This window comes from Diabrotica virgifera, chromosome 6, assembly GCF_917563875.1.
Source record: "Diabrotica virgifera virgifera chromosome 6, PGI_DIABVI_V3a".
Taxonomy (NCBI): Eukaryota; Metazoa; Arthropoda; class Insecta; order Coleoptera; family Chrysomelidae; genus Diabrotica; species Diabrotica virgifera.
In genome coordinates, this window is record NC_065448.1 from 166732933 (window position 1) to 166754547 (window position 21615).

At 33.1% G+C, this 21615-nt stretch overlaps 1 protein-coding gene across 1 annotated transcript in view; it reads left to right on the forward strand.

Annotated features, from left to right (window-relative positions):
• The window catches only part of LOC114330423 (LIM domain only protein 3), a 111102-nt gene that overhangs the window by 7378 nt on the left and 82109 nt on the right, over window positions 1–21615 (forward strand). The window lies entirely within an intron of this gene.

Sequence of the window (21615 nt, forward strand, 5' to 3'; positions counted from 1 at the left end):
CGTTTTGTCTTATTTTCAATTTCATATAAAAACTATACGTTTTTATATGAATATCTGATACTTTAATGCTGGTAGAAGCTAGTAAAAAATTATTTTTATAGACACAATAGCGACAAAATTAAATATACCAATATATTAAACGACGTCGAATGGGCACTCATACCCCCCTCACCCCTGTCGTACTTCGTCGTAATAAGCAAGTCACCCCTTCTTCTACTCAACGATGTATTTTATGGATGACCCCGACAGATAGAATAACCAATGAGGAAGTACTAAGGAGAATACAGAACAGCAGGGAGATACTGGATTCCATGAAAATAAGAAAACTTCAATACTTGGGTCATATAATACGTGGTGACAGATATGAACTCCTAAAATTAATTATGAAGGGATAGATTCAAGGAAGGCGCAGCATAGGTAGGAGAAAAGTTTCCTGGCTGAGAAATCTCAGGGAATGGTTTGGATGCAGCTCAACTGAACTCTTTCGGGCTGTAGTATCAAAAGTGAGAATAACAATGATGATTGCCAACCTACGTCGCGGAGATGGCACGTAAAGAAGAAAGAATAAAAAATTGCTAAACGCGGTAAAAATGAGGGATACATACAATGTTCCAGCTACAAAGGGGCTAATAGACTTGCAACTTTTGCATTGTGTTTAGAATTAGGTCAGGAAAAAAGTCTTGTATAGACAAATGAGTGGAGATGCATAATCGCATCTTAAAGTGCATAACATGCATCGAAAAGTGCATAAACGTGTCAAAATAAACATATTAGGAGCCAGATTTTGTTACTCGGGGGTTTTTGGGGTCGCTGAACACGACTACGACATCAGAACCGACCTCCGAAATACCTGCTGCCCAAGGTCACTGCTAACGTACGTCATCTGAAGGTTCGATGGTTATCGGCACTAAATTAATGCAAACAGATTACTTAAAGGTTATTGGAGTCGCTGAACACGAATACGCCATCAGAATCGACACACGGAGCAGCTGGTGCCCAGCGTTATCTTCTGGAGTTTCTAGGATTTTCGGCATTAAATTGGTGCAAATAGATTACTCAAGCAGTTTTGGAGGTTGTTGAAAACGAATACGCATCCGAACCGACCCCTGGAGCACCTGGTGACCACGGTCACTGCTAAGGCACGTCATCTTCTGGACTTTAGAAGGTTTTTGGCCTTGAATGCATGCAAATAGATTACTAGGCGGATTATAGAGTCGCTGAATACGAATACACCATTAAAAACCGACCCTTCGACTACATGGTGCCCAAGGTCACTGCTAAGGCATAGTATCTTCTGAAGTTTGGACGGTTTTTGGGCACCAGGTACACCAGGGGTCGGTTCTGATTACGTACTCTTGTTCAGCGACCCAAAACAACCCCAAATAACCTGTTTGCATCAATTTAGTGCCGAAAAGCCTCGAAACTTTAGATATCGTGCCTTAGCAGTGAACTTGGGCACCAGGTACTCAGGTGGTCGGTTCTTCAGCGACCCCAAAAGCACCCGAGTAGCAAAATATGGCCCTTATATGCACCTTGGCATGTTTTTGTTCTTTTGAGTGCATTTTATGCACTCAAAAATGCAACTATGCATTTCCACCCATTTTTCTATAGTAGACTTTTTCCTGACATCATCCTGAACACAATGCAAAAAGTTGTGCTTTTTCTCCTCATCTCTAGGTGCTGTATTTAAAAATAGATTTATTTTGTGCCCTGGTCTATAATATGAATATTACGTGGCGCAATATAAAAGTGTTTTTTTTTTCATTTTGATGGAAAATAAAATTATAACTTTATTTTGAAAGATTTTTCAATATTATTTGCTAAATTTGAAGTAAAACGCACTAAAAAACGGTACACAATTAAACCAAAATCATTAGACCGAACGCATTGGACCGTCTATTTATAGTGAGGTTTCGGTAAAGTGCTTTTCGGTCTAATGAGTTCGGTCTACTGCTTTCCGTCTAATGATTTCGGTCTCTTTACAGTAAACAGTATATTTGATAAAGTTTGCAGTTTGCGGCCCTTCTGCAGCGCCTTTTACTTCAAATTTAGCAAATATTATGGAAAAATATTTAAAATAAAACTCGAAATTTCATTTTCCATTAAAATAAAAATATGTACATTGTTGCGCCACGTGATTCATATCAGCTATTTTGTAGCTAGAATATTGTGTACGCATGTGTATAGCTGGAGTAAAGTTTTTTATAAGTTATTTGTATGAAATTGAATGTAATGTTTCTCCATTAGACGTTAAGAGTTATAAACCATTAAACCATTATAGCCGAAATGGTCTAATAGTTACAACAATAAACTTATGATCAGGCAATCTGAGTTCATATCCCAGCCATCTGGAATATATTTTTTTTTCAATTAATTTTTTTTTGTGTCCATCGAATGTACACTATTTTTTTTATATTTGGAATATATTAAAATAAAAATATTCCGATAGCTGAAAAATGCGCTCGGATTGTCCAAAGTTTAGCATCGTAACCACTAGACCATTTCAAGGATAATGATTAAGTTGATTATAAGCTATATATATTTGGAGCTCGATAACTTCTAAACGGTTTAACCGATTTTGATCACTAATAGACCGCGTTTGAAAGGTATTGACAATTAGTGGCTGATGCATCTAAGGTCAAGTATGATATCTGAAAGTATTAAAGGATTTAATGAGCTTGAAAATCTTTTTTAAGATATTTTGAACTTTAATCAATTTCTAAATTTTATATTGTGTGACTTAATTATGAAATTTTTCTCTCGTCATTCTATTAATTATTGTAGTTCCTATAAGATATATCGGTAGTCATCGTTTCTGTGTATTAAAACTTGTACTAAATAAAATTTATTATAAACAAATTTTGAATCCTGCACTGTTTTGCGCCAGCCTTGACTGTTTTCTATTTGACGTTATAGTTCAGTTGTCATTGGCCGAAATGTTGAACCACAGCTGTTCTGTACGTAACGCTCTCTATGCCTCTCTGCTGCAAACCCAAAATAAGTAATAAATGATAGGTCGATTGAATATAATGAGGGTACGCGTATATTATGGCGTATAAGTAATGAGTAATTGCATATTGCCACCATTTATCACGACACGTGGATTAACTCTGTGAGTTTAATGTCGCCTGCCATATTGTAGCTGATTAGCTCCTATTTATTCTGACTGTCATGAAACATCTGAAACACACTCGATACATTCGAATGTTTAAATTATAGTTTTTATCGATATATTCAATATATCCAGCTGGTAATGGGCAACATGGACATTTGTATGATTATTGCTTGCTTAAAACCGTTAAAGTAGCTCCGTTCCATTTTTGATTGGCGTGCAATCTAGCAAATATAATTGCAATGGAATAATTCATACAAATAGGTGGAATCCTTATCTAAATAAAGCGGGTCATCTAATAGGGACTTCCGAACTTTGTCAATTAATAGCGGCCATATTGTTGAAGCTGCATCTTACAGCCGTGGTAGTTCCTCGAAAATTCAGGCAGCTGACTCAATTCCTGACAAATACTGAGGCGCATTCTTCTTACCAAAGACTAGTGTACTATGTCGGTACAAATAATTATAGTGATGTGGAATTTGTGAACGATCCAGTTCACTGACAAATTCCTGACAAATACTGAGGCGCATTCTTCTTACCAAAGATTAGTGTACTATGCCGGTACAAATGAATATAGTGATGTGGAATTTGTGAACGATCCACTAATCGACATTTAATGCGTAAAATGGATCAGAGTCCAGCTCACTCATTAAAAATTTTAAGAGATATTTGTCTGATATTTTGTAAAAAGATAAAAGTAGGAGAAGAACGATCTGACCCAATTGAAGCTGCAATAGGATATGCCAGGAGTATTCCCTTAGTCCTCTATTGTTCAACCTGATCGTGGATGAAATAATAAAAAAGTAAGAACTAAAAAAGAATATCAAAAACCACTTAAAATAATTAGCACACGATGCAATACTAATCTCTCAAAGTGAACATGATTTACAACGTATAACGTATGCTGCAGCATTTTAATATAATCGCCAGTAAACTTAACAGGTTAATTTCTCCAAAACAGGCAAAATGTATTGTTTTAACGGCAAATAAGATGTAAATTTGAACTAAAGGGTCAGGTAAGAGAACAAATAATGGAGTTTCTAAAAGTATCTAGGCATCACAATATCTTGCTACGTAAAGTTCGAAACACAAATGGAAGATCAAGTGGATAGAGCAAACAGAGCCGCAGGTTGCCTGAATAAAAGACTACGAAGAAATAAAAATATCGGAAAAGAAATGCAAGGCAGAATTTACAAAACAGTCATCAGACCAATAATGACATACGCGGCAAAAACACGACTTGATATGGAGAGAACAAAAATAATGCTGAAAGAGCAAATATGAAAACCATTCGTAAAATTGATGGTAAGATGCTATGGGACAGAGCTTATAGATGGGCAAGCGTATAGATACCCTTTGCCAAAAAGTATTCAAACAGTAGCAGATGGCAAGGGGTAAATTAAATGGAATTAAAATTAGGAGAATAGTTAAATAATTTGATTACTAAACGTGCATATATGTGAATTAAAAAGATATATTTAATAGATGAGAATGTAAAATTTAGAAACTAAACACATGGTTTAATATTTGAAGGTTAGAAAAAAATCATTATAAAAAATTAAAAGTAGACTATAAAAAACTTAACTAAGAACAATAACTCACCCCAAGAGAAGAAGATTTGATTTGGAATAAAAATTATTTAATTTTCGAATTACATGTCTTTTTAAGAAATAATAATTCTTCCCTTCCAGTTTATGTCAGGGAGTAGGGATGAAGTGACACTGTCATTGAAAACGACATAGGCAGTGGCGGGCATGTTCCGTATTGAAAAACAGTTACTTACAGAGTAAGAATGTATGGGGTACTTCAGTATGTTTAATTTATTTTTATTTATTTATTGTTTATACATATGATCTGGCCTCTAGTGACTAATCCAGGTCGTTTTTTCCTGATGGGATTACAGATATTTTTATATTTTTACATTTTTTACTAAATTACTAAATCTATTTTTACAATTTATTAATTAATTTGCCATAATCTATTAATTTTATGTTTTAAATTTCTTACAATTTTTAATTTTTTTGTTTAACTTATTTTTCAATATCTCTTATTTTTTTGACCTTTAATAATTTATAATTTACTATATTTATTAATATATTTTACTAGCAGCCTCTACCCAGAACGTGAAGTGTAGCTCTTCATCCCTAGGCGGAGCCTGCTAGTATTTTCTTTTTCTATAAATCTAAAAACTATATCATAATTAAAATTAATATTAAATTTCAACAAATATACATTTAACAAATTTAAATAAACAATATATATTTGTTAAAATATTTTTGGTACCATCAACTCCCTTCTAAGTTATAAAGACAGTCCCTCTATTTTCAGAAGAGAGTTGGTAGTCTTTTTTTTTTTAATTTAAATTAATTTAATTTATTTTTAATTATATACTCCATTCAAGGATTCTCCAGTGAGCCTTAGGCCCTTAGATAGTGACCCCTTGAACTGTTTATATTTCATTTATATATACTATATATATATATATATATATATATATATATATATATATATATATATATATATATATATATATATAAATTTAATTTTCATTTTCATTTTTATTTAGTTTTTAACACATTTAATTCAGTGTTTTTAATAATTATATTATTTATTGAATTATTATTTTTATATTTATTTATTTTATATTGAATTATTATTATTATAATTGTAAATATCTATTTTTGAATTTATATTTTATTTTATTTGTTTTAACTTTATCTTACTCAACTTCATCTAGGTTGGATTATTTGTTGTCTTCTTCTATTATTATAGATTTCTTGTTGTTTTTTAGATATTATTTGTGTTAGATTGTTTAATATTCCAAAATATTCTTCATTTTGTAATATATCTCTTATTTCAATTATTTCTAATCTTCTCATTTCTCTATGTTCTTCATTTTCTATAGTATTTTCACAATGTAACGCTATATGTTCTGGTGTACCTAGTTCTCCACATTCAAAATATGCATCATCTTTTAAGTTAAATCTTTCCAAATATGTTGGGTACAGTCCATGTCCTGTTAAAAAGTGTACTAAACCTTGTTTTGGATTAAAATAATCTGGAATGTTTTCTAATATTGGTATAAAATTGTATACGCCTAGAGTTTGTTGAATTTTCCAATTTAAAAATTTAGTATGTTCAATCGATGATTTAGATTTTAGATGAAAAGAGATATATAGTAAATAGAAGATAATAAAAGAGGGTAATAAAAGAGGACAATAAAAGAGGGCGCCAACAAGTTTTTAACGAAGAAAACTGGCAAAACAAATAGAAGTAAATTATTGTTAATGAAATATTAAAGAAAATAAAGTAAAATAATTATTTAAAAATAAAATATCAAAGATGTGACGTTTGTAACGTTACAGCACATTGAAAAAAGACAGAGTCGTGTCTACATAAAAAGAAAAAGAATAAGAAGAGATATTTGTGCAGGATTGTCTTTTCATTTTTATAAAAAAAATTTGTTTATACAATGAACTGTATTTTTTCTTTGAATTTCTGTATTTAACTAGAACTTAAATAATTTTTTATTGCCTGTCTTCGATTTTCCAAACCTAGTGATCCATTTTTGTGCCAAAAGAATCCCAATCCTGCTCGTGCCGGCTTTAACCGGAAAACGTGCAATCAACGAGATTTTCTTTTAGTAGTAAAAATTGATATGCTCATGAACACAAATGATTCTATCCTATCCGCAGTTGAACGCTTCCAGAGCATGGGTAGTGAAATATGTGTGAGAAAATGCACACTCGCGACTGGTCATTTTTGTTTCGTTTCATGCGGTGCCAGTTTCTATAGTTAATGTAGGTTCAAAGACTAATTTCAGTAGCTGTGGAAGTTATTATGTTGTCTTTTAGATTACTCTTATCTTATGAGTTTAACAGAGATGTTTGTTCAGGAGCGTGCTTAAGAGTGTCGAATAATTAACTGCAATAAGTTACAGTGGAAAGAAGTAAACGAGGCAAGAATGATATAAACAAATCGAATATTATTTTATTGCTAAAAAATGTGGCAAACTACGGAAGAATTAATAAATAGTCTTAATCGATAATCTCCTAATTTTATTATTTATCGTCTTCTTCTTATTCTTCTTCTTCTTCTTCTTCTTCAGCCTGTTGCATCCACTACTGGACAAAAGCCTACCCATGAGCCCTCCACTCTTCTCTGTTTTGTTCTTCTTCTTCTTCAGGTGACATCTCCGCTACGGAGGTTGGCAATCATCATAGTTATTTTAATTTTTGAGGTAGTAGCTCTAAATAGTTGTTTTGAGCTGCATCCAAACCATTCTCTCACGTTCTTCAGCCATGAAATTCGTCTTCTTCCGATGCTTCTTCTGCCATATATCTTTCCTTGCATTATGAGTCGCAGGATGCCATACTTCTCGCCCCGCATCACATGTCCGAGATACTGTAGTTTTCTTTCTTTAATTGTAAGTTCAACTTCCTTCTCTTTACCTATTCTTCTCAGTATTTTGTTGTTCGTAACTCTATCTACCCAGGAAACCCTCATAATTATTCTATAGGTCCACATTTCAAAGGTGTTAAGTCGCCTCATTGTATCTACATTTAACGTTCATGATTCCACTCCATAGTATAGTACACTCTATACGTAACATTTTGTTAGGCGTACTTTAAGAGGTAATGTTGAATCTTTGCAACATAGGACCTTTTTCATTTTCATAAAATTAGAACGTGCTTTTTCGATTCTGACTTTGATTTCTGCAGTGTAGCCATTATTTTCTGTTATACGTGTTCCTAGGTAAGTGTACTTTTTTACTCTTTCGATCTGTTGGCCCTCTACTATTAAGATTTCGTTAGTATTATGGTTGTTTTTACTAATTTTCATAAACTTCGTCTTTTTGATATTAAGAGAGAGTCCATACTCCCTACTACACCTTACTATTTTACTCATGGGTCTTTGCAGGTCTTGTAAACTATCGGCTATTATTACTGTATCATCTGCATATCTGATATTGTTAACTAAGACTCCATTTACTCTTATGTCGACTGTTTCATCTTCCAGAGTTTCTCGCATTACCTCTTCAGAATAAGCGTTAAATAATACAGGTGATAGTATGCAGCCTTGCCTGACTCCTCTCTTTATTTCCATTTCTTCAGATGTTTCTTTTTCAATTCTTACTATTGCTCGCTGATTGTAATAGAGGTGTGTTATTAGTCTTAAACCTCTTTTATCTAGGTTTTTAGTTTTCAGAATTTCCATGAGTCGATCATGTTTTACTTTATCAAACGCTTTATTGTAGTCTATAAAACAGACCTAAAGAGGACGGTTAACATCCAAACATCTCTGTGCCAGCACGTTGAAGGAGAATAATACCTCTCTGGTACCCATACCATTGCGGAACCCATATTGAGCGTCACTAATATCCAGCTTCAGTTTAGAGTGTTTTCTGGCGTGGATAATTTTCAGCAAAATTTTCAAGGTATGTGACATTAACCTTATGGTTCGGTAGTCACTGCATTCCTTGGCATTCACTTTCTTTGGTAAACACACAAATGCTGATGTCAACTTTTCTCTAGGGATGATTCCCGTAGTATAGATAGCTTTGAACAGTTCTACTATTATGTCCAGGTTTTTCTCGTTGACCAACTTTATCAGCTCGCTAGGTAATTCATCTGGACCAGCAGACTTATTGGTTTTCATAGAGTCTATTGCCTGACTAACCTCTGATTTGGTTATCTCTGGGCCCACATCTCCGGTTTGGCTATCTGCGGATGTACTAGCTTCTCTCTGGTCATGAAGTAGTTCCTCGATGTTCTCTTTCCATCGTCGTAGTTTTCGTTCTCTCTCCATTATAATATATCCATTTTTGTCGAGCAATATATTTGAGGTTCTTCTATATTTGAGGTTCTTCTATTCCGGCTAGTTCGTTGACTTTTTTATGTAGGTTGAAGTTGTCATATCCGTTTTGCAATTCTTCTATTTCTTTACATTTTTCAGAGAAGTAGGTTTCTTTAGCCTCCCTAATTTTTCTTCTTATTTGGTTTTGAAGCTGTTTATAGCGGGTCTTATTGATAGTTTTGTTTTTTCTTCTTTCATTCATCAATTCTAGAATTTCCTCCGTCATCCATTCTTCTTTCTTACATCTTTCTTACAACCCATCTAATATAGAGGTTTTGAAGAATTGCCACTGCTGCTCTACGTTGCAATTATTTCCTGTTTTGTACTATTTGGTGACAATTTCCCCCCATTTTTGCTTTGATCTCGTCGAGCCATCGTTTTTGTGGTCTTCCTCTACTACAACTGTGATCACGTGGTCTCCAATGTACAATGTTTCTCGTCCATCTATGCGCAATTCTTCCAATTACATCTTCCACCTTCGTTGTGCTTCGAACGTCCCTCAGAGATACTCTTACTCGTTCGATCGCACTCTGTGTCGTTCTCTACCTATTGGATGATATATCTATAAGTGTCATGGTCTCCATTTCATAGGTTATAATTGGTAGAATACAACTGTTCAATATCCTTATCTTTAGATTTATTGGTATCTTTTTGTTTTTCAATGCATCACTGAGTCTTCCTACTGCTGGCCAAGTCATTCGGATTTTTCTAGTTATCTCTGCCGTTTGATTCTGTTTGACTAGTTTTATCGTGTGGCCTATACCCCAGGCTGTGGGTGAAAAAACGTGGTATAATTCAGGAATTTTTGAAACCTATCAGGTGGTGTAAAGGACGATGCCAGGAATAACTTCTTCTAAAATGTAACCAAAAATATTGTGCGCTTTTTTTTTTAATTGCGATTTTCATTTGTTAAATTTTCAATTTTTATTGATTTTTAATTTTGTAGCTTAGGATATTGATTTTAGAGAAAAACTTTTTAATAGAAAGTTGTAGTAAATTAAAAAACCTACAATTTGAGCTATGGTAAGTTTAATTTCGTTAATTGGTTATTGCAAAACAGCCTGCGAAAAGTCCAAAATGGCCGTTTTTTACAATTGCATTATTTATTGTACAAATATTTTTTTTTATTTTTTAAAGCTTTAAAATAAAGATCTTTCAATTCCAAACATAAAAAAATTGTAAAGCCAGATTAACGAATTTGTTGCTTAGATATTATAAATTGTTTATCCCAAGAGGTAAAATGTCGAAGGCTATAACTTTTTGAAAAAAAATCGTAGAAAGTTGGTGAAACATCCAATCTCCTTCGAAAGAGTTATGTTTTCATATTCCGATGTAAATAAATGCGTAAAACATTTTTAAACCTCTAATTTTTGGATTTGAAAATAAGGGGGCAAATTTCGTTATAAACATTTAGAGCTGAAGCGGCCCTGTATATCCTATGAGTTTCTAACTTACAGATTATTGTTGCTAAAGACGAAACGAAGATTTATAAAAAAATTAAAATTTTCTACAACCAACTGAAGCCGAGATAATTGTTTTTTTTTTTCTTAAATCATAGTGCCTTTATTTATAACAATTAAGACATTATTTTACAGTCATTGACTAAAGAAAGACTCATATTATCTTAAAATAAAAATTATTATAAAATATAATTACATCTAATTATTAAAAATTATTTTTTAAATCGGAGCTTTTGCAAGCGGCCGAATTTTGCAAATCGCCCGGCTCGCTTCAAATCCGCACGCTCGGAAAATTTTTACGTATCTTGTATTAAATGACAGAAAACAATTTAATAATATTACCATTAAAATATACAGTCTATTTACCACTGTATTTGTTTTTCTTGATAAAGTTTTATATGTGAAATTCAAAAAGAATAGTCACTACAAGAAGAAAAAGTTTTATATTGTATATTATAGTAAAAAGTAACATTATTATTATTATATTTATATAACAATGAAAAAATTAAAAATATAGTTAAATATTTCATATATATGTATCATTTTTGTAATATTATTTCTTCAGAAATGAAATTTCACATATAAAAGCTTATCAAGAAAAACAAATACAGTGGTAAATAGATTGTATATTATAACGGTAATGTTATTAAATTGTTTTCTGTCAAAATTTAATACAAGTTACGTAAAAATTTTCCGACCGCGCGGATTTGAAGCAAGCCGGGCGATTTGAAAAATTCGGCCGCTCGCAAAATCACCGATTTTAAAAATAATTTTTAATAATTAAATGTAATTATATTTTATAATAATTTTTATTTTAAGATAATATAAGTCTTTATTTAGTCAATCACTATAAAATAATTTCTTAATTGTTATAAATAAAGGCACTACGACTTAAGAAAAAAAAAACAATTATCTCGGCTTCAGTAGGTTGTAGAAAATTTTTAATTTTTTTATAAATCTTCGTTTTGTCTTCAGCAACAATAATCTCTAAGTTAGAAACTCATAGGATGTACAGGGCCGCTTCAGCTCTAAATGTTTATAACGAAATTTGCCCCCTTATTTGCAAACCCAAAAATTATCTCGGCTTCAGTTGGTCGTAGAAATTTTTTATTTTTTTATAAATCTTTGTTTTATCTTTAGCAACAATAATCTGTAAGTTAAAAACTCATAGGATGTACAGGGCCGCTTCAGCTCTAAATGTTTATAACGAAATTTGCCCCCTTATATTCAAACCCAAAAATTAGAGGTTTAAAAATATTTTACGCATTTATTTACATCAGAATATGAAAATATAAATCTTTCGAAGGAGATTGGATGTTTCACTAACTTTCTACGATTTTTTTTCAAAAAGTTATAGCCTTCGACATTTGACCTCTTGTGATAAACAATTTATAATATCTAAGCAACAAATTCGTTAATCTGGCTTTACAATTTTTTTTATGTTTGGAATTAAGAGATCTTCATTTTAAAGCTTTAAAAAATAAAAAAATTATTTGTACAATAAATAATGCAATTGTAAAAAACGGCCATTTTGGACCTTTCGCAGGCTGTTTTGCAATAACCAATTAACGAAATTAAACTTACCATAGCTCAAATTGTAGGTTTTTTAATTTACTTCAACTTTCTATTAAAAGGTTTTTCTCTAAAATCAATATCCCAAGCTACAAAATTAAAAATCAATAAAAATTGCAAATTTAACAAATGAAAATCGCAATTAAAAAAAAAGCGCACAATATTTTTGGTTACATTTTAGTAGAAGTTATTCCTGGCATCGTCCTTTACAACACCTGATAGGTTTCAAAAATTCCTGAATTATATCCTGAAATCGACCTATTTTTAACCCACAGCCTGGGGTACTAGGTATATAAATACTTTTCGACACTTTCATCTAAGTCGATTGTGATATGTTGATTTGTCATCACTTTTGTTATATTTAAACATGTTTAAACAAATTTTCTCATATTCTTGTTTAAGCTCCTTTATTGTGTAGATCAGTTCCTCTTTGTTGTTGCTTATGAGTACTATGTCATCGGCAAATCTCAGATGACTTAAAACTTGGTCATCAATTTTAATACCACGTTTTTCCCAATTTAACTTCTTGAACACATCTTCTAATGCAAGAGTAAATATTTTGGAGAAATAGCGTCTCCCTGTGTAACTCCTCTCTCCGTTCTTATTTTGCTTATTGTTAGACCTTCTGATACTTTCACTATTTGGAATCAATCCTGGCGTTATTCTTTCCTTCTAATACGACCCAGAGTTCTATGGAATTACTATTTATAAGTTTCTCCAAATTTTCGAAATTTAAGTTAATATACAGCGTCCTACAACTGCATACTATAAATTTCAGAAGTCGATAAAGTTTGATCAATATTCGAACCCAGAGATCAGAATGTACTTCTCAGAAAGTTTTTCTGCGCTGAATCCAAATCTGAGCTCCAAATTGGCTCTGGATTCTGAGATACTTTAACTTAACACTCTTAGTGCAAAAATAGAGGTTGTTGGCCGTTTTAGAAGTTCTTTTTTCGCTGAAATATCGCATTTTAAAGTTTCTTAGTTTTAAAAAAATCTGCAAACCATATGATTATACGTTATAACTAAATCTACATTCAGAAATCTCAAACTCATAAAACCTTCCTCCAGCAACCTCAAAACTATACACCTCAAACTCAGCCGACCGCTATAGACCATCCCTTTCTGTTCACAAACCGGCAAACCCACCTAACCCAGGAATCCCTAAGAATAATAATTGCTTATTGTATCCTATCAAAATAAAATCACATGCAGTAATTGTGTTTACTAGTCTAAACAAAACACCTCTAATCCTATCAACCCCTACAAACTATCCCTTTTAATCCAGAAGCAAGAAAACCCTCCTAACCTTATAAGTGTATAGCCTTCTAGGTAGGATGCTATTTGAAGAAGGTGTTGACTGTTAAAAGGTTGTTCTCTACCGGAATGGGACGTTTTATCGCCGCCGTTTCGATGCCGCCGATTCATCGCCAGTCCATTTCATCGCCGTCCGTTTCATCGCCGTTCGTTTCATCGCCAGTTAGTCAGTTGATTTTTTATTATGGGAGATGACACGACACGACGTTAAATTCAGTTCAAAACTTATGACAATTAAAAAGATTAAAAAATATTATTCTATTTACTGTTCTACTTCCCCTAAATTTTTGTACAGAAATTTTGGGTTCTTCTCGAATTTAAGAAATAGTTTCTCTTGGTTGGAAATGTTGACCGTGAAATTCAAAAGATTTTATCATTATAATATATATTTTATATTATAAAAGTTAAGTCTATTAAAAGATTAAGTATGGCAACGGGAGTGGTCATATATCTCGCATTTCCTAGAATTACTAATTAATACCAAAAATAAATAATAAATGTAATTGTCGAAAATTCGGAAATATATTAGATAGCGACTAACTGACTGGCGATGAATCGGCCGGCGATGAATAGGCCGGCGATGAACTGGCGGCATCGAAACGGCGGCGATGAACTGGCGGCGATGAACTGGCGGCGATGAAACGTTCTAGATCCTTCTCTACTCAGAATTTTATAAGTCTATATCCCCCATTGTTTCGGAGATCTTATGCTCCTGTTGTCCTCATCAGCATCACGACCAATTTGTTATATCAGAGAGAAAAAAATACTTTATATTATTTATTTATTAACAGAACACCCTTATAGTTGGAACATTCTAGTGAAAGGGACATATAAGGCATTTTTCCGTTCTTCAGGTGTTGTTTCATCGTTCCATATTTGGATGATTAAACCATGTATTTGTTTCCAAAGGGCTGGTTTTCCATTTTTTAATTATTCAGCTATTGTAAGAAATTATTATAAGTATGTACTTAAAATTTCATCTGCGGAAGCCACCTTTGTTCAAGGAAATCTCAGGATATATTAGCTCATGGAAATTCAAATAACCTTTCCACCTGTTTAGGATGCCTTCATCACCAATTAAGATATTTTCTTCGTTTTCCTTACGGAATAAATACAGATATTATGGGTCTAATTTTCTCTAACCTTCTATCTCTTTAAAATTTTCTGCATTTTTTTAATATCGCGTATTTACCTCTTTTATTTTTAAATCGTTTTTCTGTCCTTTCTTTCTTCTACACCCTTTCGTTGCATCTTTTTTTTTATATTGTACTCGTCCTTGATACTTTTTGTTCCTAGTTGTAAATATTTTATTCTCACATCATCCTTTTGTCTTCTAATTAATCTACATTCAGCGTCCAACAACTCTGCGTTTAGATGTTGCTCGTCTTCTGTTATCTACTGTGCCGCTTTAAGTATGCTGTTCTTGATATGTTCCATCGTCCATCTATATCTAGTAGATTTTTGTATCTATTAAATTCCTCTTGTACTGCATTTTTGTTCTCTGTTAGACTTGCTTCGCTGCTCAGTTTACCTATATTCCATTTTTGCTTATATCCCACGGCCTTCCGAATATTACTAATTCTTTGCTTCATAGTCGCAACCATGGGCGCCCATACCCATGGGAAGGGGGGACCAGGGCCCCTAGCTTTTCGGGTGCTGTCCACTATATAGTTATCCAAAGTATACAAAATATAATGTGCAACATCTTCACGTCTGCCCCCCCCCCTGAAAATTTTTATATGGGCGCCCGTGGTCGCAACAATTACAAAATGATCAGAATCACAATTTAATACTCTACCTATAAGAACGTACGTCTTGGATGAAGGAGTCCCATCTCTTTGAAATTATTACCTGGGATTTTCGAAGTTTCCTTATGGATTCGTTTATGAGGAAAATAAGTACTACTAATTGTCAGATTTTGAGCTTGGGCTAGTTTTTTAGACACTGTATATTAAAAATGAAATTTTATTTGTGATTAAAATAATTATTAGCACCCCTTTGCAGAGCAATTCTGTGTAGGTACTTAGTTCAGCACCGTGAAACTGTCAGAACAAAAAGAATTAGTAGCGGGGTATAAGGTGGGTTTTTAGCTAAATAAAAAATCTTTCTGTTTCCGAGATGATAAGGTCATAAATCACGAGAACAATAGCGATTTAACGTGGACTAAATAGCGATAATAGTACATAAATCAAAGAGTTCATCCGGACGAAAAACGGAATACATATCTCTATAATGAATATAGCTTAAAATGGGGGATTTGTTTAAAATTTCAGTCGCTATTGAAATTAAGAGAGGCGGAGGCGAATATTTTCATTCAATTAAATATTTTTATGAATATTTAAATATCACGTTTAACTCTATTCTTTATAAAATGACTTATGGATTTTTTTAACCAATACGAAATACCAGTAAACGTTTAGAGTGCTTTTAATCTCTTTAGAACAAAGTCTATATAAGCGCAACAATTCAGGCATGACCGATATGTCTACTAGTTCTGTGCAGTATATATATTAACAGCACTACAGGCCTTAAAGGCCCTTGGCTTCGATAGTCTTGACTAATTTCTTCCACTTCTTGCGGTCCTGTACTTGTCCTCTCCAGTCTCTTGTACCCATTTCTCTAGGTCAGTCCGGACGGCATCAAACTACTTCCTTCGTGGTTTCCCTCTTCTTTTATTCCCTTGTTATCCTGCTGATAAAACTTTTAGGACGTTTCTTTCTTGTGGCATTCGTAAAACATGACCCAACCATCTAACTCTCTGTGCGTTATTTTAGGTTTCTTAGACATCTCCATTAGCTCCTGGTTTGTTCTTCTGCGCCATTCCCCGTTAGTCTCCTTTATACCACCAAAAATTTTTCTCAATATTTTTCTCTCCCAATTCTTCTTTCTGGTTCATTGTCTAAGTTTCACATGCATAGAACACCGTTGGTCTCACTATTATTTTATACGCTCGGATATTGGCTGCCTTGGACACGTTTCTTGCCTTCATCAGTGCGTTTAATGAACCTACTGCTTTGCTACCTTTCAACAACGGTTTATCTATCTCTCTCTCTTCGTCTCCTCTATTTGTAACTGTTACTCCAAGGTACTCAAATTCAGTTACCTTCTCAAATTTATAATCTTTGTCATTTGCCCTTAGAGTAATACACTTATTTTCTTCAGCATTTTCTCCTCTCATTTCCATATACTTGGTTTTCCTTGGTTTATAGTCAGGCCATATTTTTTTGCTTCTTCTTCAAATTGCTTGAACATTTTTTGAAGTTCTAGTCTTGAACGTATCAGAAACACCAGGTCATCTGAAAAACCTACACACTGTTGTCTTCTGTTAAGAATCGTGCCGCTTGTCTGGATATTGGCTTCTCTAATTATCTTTTCTAGTACTAGATTGAATAAGTCTGTTTACATGGGGTCCCCTTGTTTTAATCACCTGTTGACGTTAAACTGCTTTGAAAAACTGCCTTTTATCATGACTTTATTAACTGTGTTGGTTAACGTCATTTTAACTAATCTTATCAGTTTCTCTGATATTCCTAGTGCTCTCATTGCTTCGTATAGCCCGTTTCGTGAAAAGGAGTCGTAAGCCTGTTTATCTATGCATTATAGATAGAGTATTCTTCTAGTTGTTTTGTTGTAGTGTTTCATTTTTCCTCTCCCACTTCTTTTTTAAGTACTCATTTTTTTACTGGTATGTTGAAATATTGGGCCTGTTGGATAATATTTTTGGTTTTTGTTCTATGAGTAAGAGCTATATATTTCCATTTAACTCATTTACAAAGTTTCCCTTTTTAGGTATTTTGTAATCTTCTAGGGCCCTAATGCTAGCGAAGGTGGAATTAACATATTTGGTTGTTTATTTGGTTGGCTTGAGTTGATTCTCGCCAAACTTTAATTTCTTCAAACGTGTTACCCTGGACGGCCATGGCTCTGTCATCAACGCAGATGAAGTTCGTGGTATTATTCGATTGTGGCTGGTCGGTAGTACTCATTTTTTTACTGGTATGTTGAAATATTGGGCCTGTTGGATAATATTTTTGGTTCTTGTTCTATGAATAAGAGCTATTTATTTCCATTTAATTCACTTACAAAGTTTCCCTTTTTAGGTATTTTGTAATCTTCTAGGGCCCTAATGCTAGCGAAGGTGGAATCAACATATTTGGTTGTTTATTTGGTTGGCTTGAGTTGATTCTAGCCAAACTTTAATTTCTTCAAACGTGTTGCCCTGGACGGCCATGGCTTTGTCATCAACGCAGATGAAGTTTGTGGTATCATTCAATTGTGGCTGGTCGTTAATAAAAATATTGAAAATATTTGGGTCCAGCATATTGTCTTGTGGTAGGCCGTTTTTCTATATATTTCTGCAAACACAACATGTGGATTTAAGGGTTTTAATAGCCAATGTGAATGTATAGGTAGACTTTAACATAGGCGACGCGCGACGGTGAGGTTTATTAAAGCAAAAACTATGTTCACTAACTAGTTCAATACTTGCGGGGTAGAATTTTTTCCACTACGAAAACCCGAATTTTGCGATGAGAAGTGGCCCTACGGGGCTAATTTGCGATGTTAAATCAGTCTTTTATTAATTTTAGATATGTAAGGGTGGAGAAATAAGGGATAAATACTCTTCGCATTATTTGGTGGTTTTCTCGGTTTTAGGCCTGGATCCCGCGTACCAAAAAAAGTTGATTAAAGCAAGCTGAAAATTTGTTAATAGCTTAAAGGTGTCTAGTCGGACAAACTTTGATGTACGGGAAGACTGGAGCAGGGAAAGTTTGAATTGTGGAACAGTTTAAAAATTTGAAACATCAGATTACGAAAACGTCCCATGTATTTTGTCGGACAGAACATCTAATTGATTTGTTACCATTTCATTAAACTCTCATGCAAAAATCAGATTGCTATTACTAACCAACATGATTCCTGTCATTTGACATGTTCTTCGTGTTCCACTCATTAAAATTCCTAGTTGGTGATAAACACCAGTCTAATTTTTGCATGAGAGTTTAATGAAATGGTAACAAATCAATTGAGAGTTCTGTCCGACAAAATACATGGAACGTTTTCGTAGTCTGACGTTACAAATTTTTGACCTGTTCCTCAATTAAAACATCCCCTGTTCCAGTGTTCCCATACATCAAAGTTTGTCCAACTTGACACCGTTATGCTATTAACAAATTTTCAGCTTGCTATTAATCAACTTTTTTTTGTACGCGGATCCAGGTCTATTTAACAATATTAATAATCTAGGCTTTTCTAGATGTTAGGGAGGTGGCCAGTTTCTAAACTGTTCTTGGCTACTAGCACTATCATGAATGCCAGTAGCTGTTCTTTAGTTTTTATACAGGACGTTTAATTTGATGTACAGAAATGTTGTGAAAATCTACAGTTTTTTTTAAATTAGTATTAAACTCCTTTTTATAATAAATTTTAGTTTTTAGAAATTTTATAATAAACTTTCAATAAAGCTGTTGTAGTATCTTAGTTCTAAAATAATCTTAACTAATTTCTTCTCCTTTAGGCTCTGGAATTTTCTTGAGGCTTTCCTAATCAGTCAAACATTCTAGTGTACTCAGTCAACGATTATAAGCGTTCTTTCAAATGATATCCCTTTGAGTTTTAGTTTACCTCTCACCACTAAAAATTGCGTTGTATAGTCTGTTCGCTAAACTCAGACGCAACTTTCTAGATATTTTAGTCGGTAATTTTGCCAATTTTAGTAAAATTGGCAAAAAATAATTACTAAATAGTTAATAATTACTAAATAGTTAGTAATTTTGCAAATTTTTGCAAAATTAGCAAAAAACAAAAAAATTATCGACTAAAATATCTAGCCAGTTGCGTCCGAGTTTAGCGAACCGACTATATATGTAGATATTTTTATATTGTTTGTCTCAATTGCTATTCTGAATGTTTGTACCATTCGTTTTAATATTTTCGCTACCTGAAATCAGTATTGCATTATATGGATCATAAACGATTTTTATTTTTTTGTGTCTAGCTTATCCAGTTTTCTCAGAAGTTTTCAATGCACACTTTTATTATATTCTAATATTTTTTCAGTAATTTGTTTGCCGATGAAGATATTGTTGATCGATTTTGTCAAAATTCATATTGCTCTTCACTAATTACATACAGTAGGAAAAATGAAAGAATACCCATTAACGAACATATGAAACACGCTGTATTTTCCTGTCACCGTGTCACACAAAAAATTGGCCAGCGCAAGTACATGTAATAATTATTGTTACATGTACTTGCACTGGACAATTTTCTTTGTGACACGGTGACAGGAAAATACAGCGTGTTTTATATGTTCGTTCATGGGTATTCTTTCATTTTTCCGACTGTATGTTTCAGTAATATTGGCAAACTATCTTTCTTATCAGATAAATATTTGTGTTGGGCAAAGTATTTGTACGATAATTTGTAGAATATTTACTATTTCCTTTTTATGTATTGATAATTTAAAAGTTAAAGTTCTAAATTACTACAAGTATAAAGCTTTTTGTGTGAAACCTAGGTAAATAGCAAATTAGCGTCAATTAATTTTATCAGGTTTCTGTTTGCTTCAAATGACGCATACTCCATTCTTCGGTATAAAAATGGTAAGAGTGCAGCTCCTTCACCATATATTAGAAAAAGATTTCAATGCAACCAATAATTGCCAATTGCTAGCTGGCAAGAAATTGCCAATTTTACAGCTCCTACATAGAAACAACAAAATGTTGTTTCTATGTAGGAGCTGTAAAAGTATAAGTGAAACAGAAATTTGCCAAAGCAGCTCTAGATAACTGAAAGAAGATTAAGAATTAATTTAACTGATTTCAGCGACGACAGTGTATCTGATTATAAGAGTGAAAAATATATTGATATTATGTACACACAACCCAAGAAGCAATTGGACGTAATATTACGACGTCTTAACGTTGGATTAAATGCCCCAACGTTAATACGCGACGTTGCGACGACGGTCAGAAAACCGCTATTTGCACCTAAGTGGGGAATAGAAATACGGGTTGCCTCGACGTCCCCCTCTCGACCTCTCAGCTCGAGATATTTTATCGTCAAATTACGTTAGTTTTTAGGACTTTGGTCTTGTAAAGTAATAGTATAAAATTCTCTACCACAGAAGTACGGCCGACACACTTCATTTTTACCAAATAGGTTAATAATCTTGGAGGATATTAAATCATCAGAAACTAAGATGCATGACGGCCTGTTGATACTTATTTAAGTAGGTTCCTACTCTATTCAGAATATAACCTAAGTGACTTGTATAATTATTTTATTAATCATCTGCCTCATTGCATAATGCGGTCGAAAATTTACAAACGCAAGGAAGTGTACTGTTAAACTAGGTATAAAAATTGCTAAAAACTGAAAGCGCCTCAGAAATTTACAGGTTAAATCGAACAAAACGGTAAAAATAGAAATAACCATCGTAATTAAAAAAACACATTATTATGTCTAGACCCATAAAAAATTATCCTTGAATTATATATAAACAAAATTCGTTAATTAAAATCAAATATTCATTAAAATCTAGCAAAAAAATTGCCAAACATTATGTTTCAAAAAATGGCTGAACCATGGCGATCTTTCATTAATGGCGGATTTGACTCGCGATCTACATTGCACTGCATTTTAACTGATTTGGACAAGGACACCCCCTGCCGACCTTTACCGACCTATTTTTACCTTGCACACGTCGAATTTACCTATTGGTATACGGTATACCTAATACGTCCTAAAGTAAGCGCAAACAACCTGGTCTTGACGACAGACTCCCGACGACCGGTCGTCGTCGTGAACACGCCTTAATCTGGTGGACGATTTATTAATCTACTTACAGTTGGTTATTTTTATTTGTTGCATATACAGTGCGTCCATAAAGTAACGCATAAATTCATTATCTCGTAAACAGGTGACATTAAGAAAAAATCCCGAAACAGGTCGATTTTTATTTTTAAATTCCGATTTTTGGCATTTATATCATACTAGTGACGTCATCCCTCTGGGCGTGATGACGTAATCGATGATTTTTGTCAATGAGAATAGGGGTCATGTGATAGCTCATTTGAAAGGGTATTCAATTCTCTATCCAATAATATAAACATTAACATAATTATTTATACAAGGTGTTCAAAAAAACATTTTTTTAATTAAAATAATTGAGACAAAAAGAAGAATGTATGTAATTTTTTTAATTCATTTTACGTTTTACTGTTGTCAAAAAACAGGAAAAAAATGTTTATTTGACAAATAAATATTGTTTTTCTCTTAAATTCAAAGTTAAAG